Below are 9,144 nucleotides of genomic sequence, written 5' to 3'. Positions count from 1 at the left end.
TCCTGCAGAATTGTTCTGGTTAGTTTTGCATCAAGTTGACCCAAGCTAGTCAGAGTCATCAGAAAGGAGGGGACGTGGATCGAGAGACAAAGCCTCCATAAGATCTGACTGCACGGCATTTTATAAATTAGTCATCAGTGGGGGAGGGCCGATGTCACTGTGTGTGGTGCCAGCCCTGGACTGGAGCTCCTGGGTTCTATAGGAAAGTAGGCTTAGAAGGGGCTGGAGAGATGGCTCAGAGGTTAAAAGCACTGACTGCTCTCCCAGAGGTCCTGAGTTCAATTCCCAGCAATTACATGGTGGTTCACAATGTGATCTGATGCCATCTTCTGGCCTGCAGATTTACATTCAGGCAGAGTGCTGTATATATAATAATAAATAAATAAAATAAAATAAAAAGAAAGTAAGCTTAGCAAGCCATGATTGTAATGATTAAAAATGAGATGCCAGGCAACAGATAGGATTTAGAGACGTTTATTGTAGATGCATGGGAGAGCAGGAAAAGGGGAGGGGCACCCCAGAGAGAAAGAATAGAGTGAGGGGGTAAGAGAGGAAAGCAACACACACACACACACACACACACACACACACACACACACACACACACACACGGTGGGTTTTCCTTTTTAGATCCTGGGCAGCTGGCCCACCTAGTGGCAGGCAGGTATGATGTCACAGGTTGCTAGGCAGACTGGGGGCAGTATGCTAACAATGGTGAGCAAGCCAGTAATCAACACTCCTCCATGGCCTCTGCCTCAGCTCCTGCCTCCAGATTCCTGCCCTATTTGAGTTCCTATCTTGACTTCCTTCCAGAATGAACCATGCTATGAAGTGCAAGCCAAATAAACTCTTTCCTCCCTGACTTGCTTTGGTCATGGTGTTTTATCCCAACAATAGTAACCCTAAGGCAGCTATAAATAGATTCTCTGCAGAGCTGATGAAAATGCAGGCTCTGCTTCCCAAGGCCCGATGTTTTTTGGTTCCAGCAATCTCCCATTAGGTGACCCCTCCTGGGTGGCCAAGGACAGTGAGTAACAGGCTGTAGGTGCCTCATCTTCATTCAAGTCTCTTCTGGGCGGAGACTTTCAGGCAACATCAGCCTCGCTGAATACCTTTCCACAGAGGGCAGGCTCAACCCGAAGCCGAGGTAACCAGGACACCCAGCCCCCTCCCCTGACAACAGCATCTGGTACCTTCATGAACAAGTGCCTAGAGAATATGAGAACACCAAAGCAAACAGCTCCTGGCCACCTCCATCCAAATGCTTTGTGGGCCAGGTGCCATTGCTGAGAACACAATACGTTCACCCTCTCACCTCTCCTTCTTCCTCACCACAGTAAGATCTCAGACATGCCTGACCCAGCCACCCTTGAGAGAGGGACTCGGCTCTAGAGGCAGCAGCTGAGAACCCTGAGAGGTAAGCACAGGGGTCCAGAGCTGATGGCTACAAGCTCAGGCCTGGGCCCCACACCAGGTCTCTTTGCTCTCTGCTCCTCAGCATTCACCTGCTGTGACACCATTAAGTGTGAATGCCACCGCCCTTGTCTGGAGAGCAAAGGACAGCAGCCTCTGGGTACAGTTTACTGCCCTATGTGACATTAAAAAAAAAAAAGCAGCAAATAAAACTTCAAAGGCCTTGGGGCAGCCACTGGCTATGGACCCACCTTTCTCCAGAACCCTGCTAGTGGCCTGCAGATCTGCAGCGTGACCTCAGCTCCACACCCTGCCCCACCTTTCTGTACCTCGCCCTCCATCAAGGCTCCGATAAAGGAAGCTAGTTGGGTGACATCAGCGTCATTAAACTGACCTAGTTTCTCCCAGGCTGGCGGAGTCGGGAGCTCTAGTCAGCACAGAAACCTATTCAACTGCCTCAGAGGAGCCATCTGGAGAAAGATGGACCAGCGCCTCATTCATAGAGAAGGAAGGTCCCCTGAACACACGTTAAAACTTCCAAAAGTAGAGAGGGAACCTGACTGTGCAGCCTGTCTTGGAGTTAGAGGTTGGGGCTGGCTCCCTTCTCCACGGGTGGGGTGGGGTGGGTGGGGAGTAGACCCCTCTTAAGAAAAGCTTGTACGGTTAGCCAGTCCTATTCCCTGGGGATCCAGTCCTGTCAGTCTGGGCTTAGAGATGTATTGTCCTACCGTCCTAAACTGTGAAGTCCCGCCCAGCTTTCTGGCTTCTTTGTTCATGTTTTTCCTATTCCTGGGAGTAGCCATTTTTCTGTCTTATCTAAAAACTCCTTATTCATCCCCCAAAACTTTGTTCAGGCTTTACATTTTCCAAAATTCCTTCCTCCTCACTTCTGGGGCTCAGAGTGTGTCCCCTGGCTGGACCGCTGGCTCAGCATCTTCAAGAAGTTCTATTCCCTCTGTCTTCTTTTGTTCCCCTACACAACAGCCTGCCATTCCTTACTTTGTCGGCACTATCCACTCAGAGAGAATAGGGGGATTACAGGGGCTGGTTCACCAGGAAGTAATCCTTGTGTACCCACTGGGTGTCAGATCCCTGGATGAGAGGCAAGCAGGACAGTCAAAACCCAGCCTCCTGAGGCCTGTGTCCCAGGGATGTTCTGACATCTGCATCAAAGGAACAGTGTCAGTGTTCCCAGCGAGACAAGTCGTCCTAGATAGTCCCTACATAGTGGACTTCTGTAAAATTGAATCATAAAATTGGGTTGCTTGGGAGAGCTGGCCCGAGGCTGCAAAAGGGTCTGAGCCTTTCCTAAGAACTGTGAGAGTTTGTCTTGAGCCTGGAATTCTCACCTTGAGGACTCAGGCACTCTTTGGCTTCTAAGTTGTGGTACTTTTAGGGGCCTCAATTTGGGTGAATGGCAATGTTCTGCAGGCCAGAGGTGGCCTTCTGGTGTGGGGTGGGGTGGAAGGGGCGGGGAGGGGGGGTAAAGGGAGGGACAGCTGCCTTGTCCCCTGGCTCATTGTAGTAATAATCTAAATAAAAAAGGGAGACACCTTGCCCCTCCCCTTTGACTATCAGAATATTGAGCCAATAGACCCCCAAGAAATTAGCATTTCTCCAGGAGAAGGGAAGGGCTGAAGCCTGGCGCCAGCAAGAAGAGGAACTTGTCTCTCGAAGATTCCCAGAGTTCTGACAACACATAGACCACCTTGCGGGACAGACAGTGGCGGGCGGGGCCGTGCTTTGATCAGGACTGTTCAGTAGTGTGAATCTCTTGCCCTCCGCTTGAACCTCACGTCAGGACCCTGAGTACTCACAGGACTCCTTTGTTCCCTTTCCCAGTGTGGCCACACTGCATAGATTTCTTCTTGCTGCTCTTCTTTATCTCGCCTATGTTTAATTGACCTATTGAGGATGAGTCGTGGAGCCTGGCTTCTTAGGCCCAGGCACAACTCGCGATTCCTGTATTGCTGGGGCTCCACCCCATGCCACACCCCACGCCGCACCCCACGCTTCCTGCGGGAGGACCTCTTAGCCCGGTGTGCCTTCTCTGAGTTGTGCTTTACCGTATGCGTTTCCCCATCTCTTATCTTTCTCTGGCGTTCCCTGATCCTTGTCACCAGCTCCTACGTACCTGTCCTCAGCGTTTCACCAAGGTCCCTGTGAGCACCGAAGCTGGCTTTCCCTCTACTGGGGATAAACAGCCATCAAGGGTCCAGCCTCCGCCTACCTGACGTGCACCTCCAGTGGCTTCAGGGGAGGGGCCACTGTTATAAAACTCAGAATGCCAAGTGTTCGATTTTTACCTATAAAGACCCAGGAGCCAGGTGCTGGAGTGAGAGCCTGCTAGCTCGGAGAGGCAGAGAAATAACCCAGCTGACCTTCCTACTTAGCTCACTTCCCAGAGGAGAAGACAAAAGACAAAAGCTAAAAGGCTGGTAGCTCAGCCGAATGGCAGCTCTGAAGGAAAAAGCCAAAAGCTCCTTCTTCTCAGCGCTGTCTTCAATAGCCTTCTCTCAAAGCCCCTCCCATCTGCTTAATCCCTGTCAGCTGGTTTCTTGCTCCACCTCTTGACCAGGGTTAACTTTACTAAATTCTATGTACAGGAAGCTCTTGGATTAAAAGTGTGTGTTAGGGCTGGCTGAATCACAGCTTAATCACCTGTTTTCAGTAAACAGAAAGTTCTTAGATTAAAGGTGTATATTGGGGCTGAGCCACACCAAACAAGAAACAGGTTTTTACAGTTCACAATCTCGGGGTTTACAATGGGATCAAACATCCTGTGACAGACCACCAACCCAAAAAGCCCAACATCAGCCGGAGGTGGTGGCGCTCGCCTTTAATCCCAGCACTCAAGAGACAGAGGTAGGCAGATCGCTGTGAGTTTGAGGACAGCCTGATCTATAAAGCGGAGTTCAGGACAGCCAAGGCTAACACGGAGAAACCCTGTGCTGGGATTAAAGGCATATGCCACCATGCCCAGCTTAAGAAACAAATTGTTATCAGCTCTAGAAATTTCCAACAATGAGCTTTCCAACGGTGAGCTCTTCCATTTCCTTAGTGGTAAACCATTGTCTTAATTTTTATCATTTCCCTTTGGCTCACCAGCCAGATGGTGGTTTCTTTACTGTTCCCACAGACATCTTCAGTGTTAAGAGCTAGCAGGCATAGACCTTCCAGCTTGCTAAGGCTGCTTGAGATGCACTTTAGTCACCACCTCCCCAGTCTACAGCAGCCCTCTCAGACCAGAACTCTGGCTGCTGGCCCAATTGTGTAGGCGAGGAACCTGCGGCAGAGGAGGTTGAGGGGCCTGTTCAGGCTCACACAGGTACCGATGAATCAGGATTTGAATCCAGACACTCGCTTTCAAAAGCACACCAGTCCTGCCGCCCCTCAACTAAATGGGATGTAAAAGCCACACTGACAAATGGAAGTAGTTGTGGAATCACCCCAGATATATAAGAAAAAGTCCAGAAATTATTATACTATTGCAGTGATGGGACTGAGACAACCCAATCCCATGTCTAGCTTGCCACTGAACCTGGCTTAGAGGAGCATGTGCATTTGTATTTCCTTTCTGGATGTCTTTCTCCCTCCCCCCGTCCCTCCCCCCCCAAGGCAGGGTCTCTCTGTGTAGCCTTGGCTGTCCTAGACTCACTTTCTAGACCAGGCTGGCCTCAAACTCACAGAATCCACCTGCCTCTGCCTCCCACGTGCTGGGATTAAAGGCGTGCACCACCTTGCCTGGCTCTCCTTTCTAGATGTCACAGTCCTTATGAGGTCACCCTGTTTACCATCTTGTCTGGCCACCTCTGGCAAGTTTCCTACTGTCCCACTAACCATGCACTTTATTTTCTGGCTGTGTTGTCACAGTCTTTCAGTGTGCCACCGTTGTCTAGACACGCTTCAGTGTGGCAGAATCCTTACAGAGTTTTGAAGGGAACAAGTCAGGGATCTTGCCAGAAGCCTCTGGAGCTGGCTCCACCGGTCACCTCCTGAAGTATTGTGATGACGCAGGTGCTGTAGCACTGTTGGACAACACTCCCAGCGTCCCTCAGTGGATCCTTAGCAACAGAAACCGTGGGATGCTGGATTGCTTGCTGTTATCTGCATTTTCTGGTGAGGAAAATGAAACTTGAGGAGGCCAAACACCTGGTCCGTATACACATTTGCCGCTCAGTGGATGAAGAACTTGTGAGCACATCTCTTGACGTCAGAGTCAGGCTCTTTTTTTTTTTTTTTTTTTTTTAATCATTTGAGCTGTCAGACTGAAAGCCAATGCTTCGCTCTCAGTTCTGAGTCATTAACTTTAACTTTGCTCTTATGTTTTTACTGCCTTGCCGAATGCCTGCTTCAAAGAGCTTCTTAAATTCTGATGCCATTGTACATATTTTAATATAGATCAAATTCTACCTTAAAAATCTGTAAATGTGCCGGGCAGTGGTGGCGCACGCCTTTAATCCCAGCACTTGGGAGGCAGAGGCAGGTGGATCGCTGTGTGTTCGAGCCCAGCCTGGTCTACAAAATGAGTCCAGGACAGCCAAGGCTACACAGAGAAACCCTGTCTCAAAAAACAAAAAACGAAAACAAAAGTCTGTAAATGTACACACACACACACACACACACACACACACACACACACTACAGTTTCCCTCTCGAATGCCTCCCACTGGGCCCTACATTAAAAGCAGGGTTTCCATTGAGGTAAATTAGGGAGGAGACCACAATGGGCCTAGCTCGGGGTCTCTGGGGGCTTAGATATAGATCCTTGAAAGGATCTATGAGACTCTGGCCGTTACTGCTTCCAACTCCTCCTCCTCTTTTTTTCTCCCTGACAATGAGGTGAGTGGCTTTGCTCCCTTACCCACTTCCCACCCTGCCATCAGGTACCCCCATCAGAGTTGTTAACACAGTGGGTCCCACTGAGCATAGGCACCAAACTATGAGGCAAAATAACCCTTCTCTGTTGATTATCACACACAAAGAAAGCTGACTAACACAGTATACATATGTACATATTAGCGACCTCTCCCATCAGGAACCAGTCTGATGGCTTAAAACAAAGAGGTCCATCCATTCAGAGCAGGATGCTGAGTGCATGTAAGCCCCAGCATCAAAGGCTGGAGGAAGAGCACGGAGAGTTTGAGGCCAGCCCAGGCCACCTAGCCCAGGAAGGCTGGAGATAGCGAGCAGAAGCAGGGGACCCAAACTACAGATGCACTAAAAAATCAAGATATAAGCGGACTGTCTCCCTTTAAAGTGGTTGGTATAGGAACCTCAAAATTAAAAGAAAAACTAAGGCCACCTACTGAAATACCCTTCAGTGAGAGGCTGTGAATTGAGTCAAAGGGATATTTTAGAAAGAAAATACAATGAGTCATGAAGTTCTTTCATCACAGCTGAGATGCGTGAAGAAAACGTAGCTTCTGTTTTCTTCCAAACAGCTCTGAGCTCCTCACGAGCTTCTTCCCCCGAGACAGGAAAATTTAGACTCACCCACTCACCAAGAAACAATATTCTAATTTCTTCTAGTCTAGACAGTGTCTTTCTCATTTAAGCATTCAGTGTCTTCAACTGGATTGCTATTTTTAAAAAAAGGGGGAGGGGGGCACACGCCTTTAATCCCAGCACTGAGGAGGCAGAGGCAGATGGGTCCCTGAGAGTTGAAGGCCAGTCTGGTCTACAAAGTGCGTCCAGGACAGCAAGGGATACACAGAGAGAAACTCTGTCTTGAAAAACAAAACACCAAACAAACAAGACATGGAAAAACAAAAGACAACTCTTGAGATAATTATCCCCTAGGATACACATCATCTTTCAGAGCGGGACCTTTTCCTGCCCCTGGCTGGGGGTTGGGGGGGGGGGGTCTCCTTACCGCGCACGCGTGGTGTGAGCTCTGTGCTCTGGTATGACTGGACCACTGAGCCTTCAGCGCAGGGAGATTACCGAGTAGGGTTGGTTCTGTCTGGCTTCTCAGAAGTTATGATGCACTGACTTTCGGCTGGAGCTCCGACTCCTGGCGTCCTGTGACCTCCTCGGCCAGATCTTTGCTGGGTCACATATATCTCTTCAGAAGCCGTCTCAATGGCTACTCGGGTTACGAGAAACAGGAAGCAGAGCCACAGAGTCATCTTGCGTTACCTTCCATCATTCATACATCATCGTCCCTGGACCCTGGTAAATATGTCCCCAGCCTGGACGGCTGCAACCTCCTTGTGTTGGTGATGGGGAGGTCACCCACTCTTTCCTCTCTGTATCTTTTGCCTTCCACAAGCCCGTATGGGTATTTCTAAAATATCCCATCCTCGCTCTCAGTGCTCCCTGACTTATTGGCTCTGATTTCCTCCTTCCTCTACTACCATCTTCCCATTTTGTTGTCATTGGCTTTATTTTTATTTTTTATTTTTGAGTCAGTGTCTTACCATGACGCCAGGCTGGCCTGGAACTTGTTGCGTAGGCTGGTTTCAAAACTCACAGAGACCAGCTTGCCTCTGCCTCATGAGTGTGGGATTAAAGCAAAGGTTTGTGCCACCACGCCTGGATTCTCTCTCCGTTTTGGTTTATGCGTGGAAGGGCCCCCACCCTAGCACAGGTAAAAGTGGAGGAGGCTATGGACCAACACCTTCCAAGCTTGAATCTGGTACACACTGGTAGATAAAGGAACTCAGACTGGCCTCAAGTTGACTGCCTTGAATTTTTGCTTTTTAAATTTGAGACAAGTCTGGCTATGGAGTTCAGGTCTTGAATGAGCGATCTTTGTGCCTATATCTCCTGAATGCTCGTGTCATAGGTGAGTCGTAACTGTACACTTCTTTTGTGTGTATCTGTAAATGTATTCGTGTGTACATGTGTGTGTGTGCCCATGCACATGAGTGTACTTGCATATGAAGGCCAGACGTCCATAGTGGGTGTCTTCCTCAATCTCTCTTCCATTATTGTTGCTGCTGCTGTTTATTGTTGGTGTTGCTATTAGTTGAGACGGGGCTCTCACTAAACCCAGAATTTACTAATCTGGCTATACTTGCTAGCCAGTCAGCCCCAGGGAGCCTCCTGTCTCTGCCTCCCCTGGCCAGTATTACTAATAACGCTGCCGTGCCTGGCTTTTCACATAGGTGTTAAGAATCCACACTTGGGTCTTTGTGTTTGCACAGCAAGCGCTCTGTTGACTGAGCCATCTCCTCAGATGGCTCATCTCCCATACATTTCCTTTGAATGTCAACAGTTTTCATATTCTTTGTTTTGAATTCATGCTACAACAAGCCTAAACCTTCCTGAGACATTCCAACAAATTGTTGAATTAATTAAGAAACACAAAATAGCCAGGCATGGTGGTGCACACCTTTAATCCCAGCACAGAATCTCTGTGAGTTCGAGGCCAGCCTGGTCTACAAAGGGAGTCCAGGACAGTCAAGCTACATAGAGAAACCTTGTCTCGAAAAAACAAAGCAAAAAAAAAAAAGTAAAAAAAAAAAAAAAAAAAACAACAACAACAAAAAACCACAAAATGAGTTTTTGTTATAGTTAAAATGTTCTATATAGTTAAAAACATTATCTTGCCTTAAACCTCAGTCTACAATCCCACATCCCCCTGAAGATTTACTGGCTATTAAAAGTATAATATAGATCTTTCTAGATGCATAAATGCATAATTTAGCTTTTCCTTTTATTGAGAGCAACTCGAAAGTAATAGTTTGCTTTCACTTAGCACAGTGTTCTGTAAAACACTCCCCC

This window comes from Acomys minous, assembly GCF_964271855.1.
Source record: "Acomys minous genome assembly, chromosome: 10".
NCBI classification, from domain to species: domain Eukaryota; kingdom Metazoa; phylum Chordata; class Mammalia; order Rodentia; family Muridae; genus Acomys; species Acomys minous.
Note: the sequence above shows the minus strand (reverse complement) of the source record.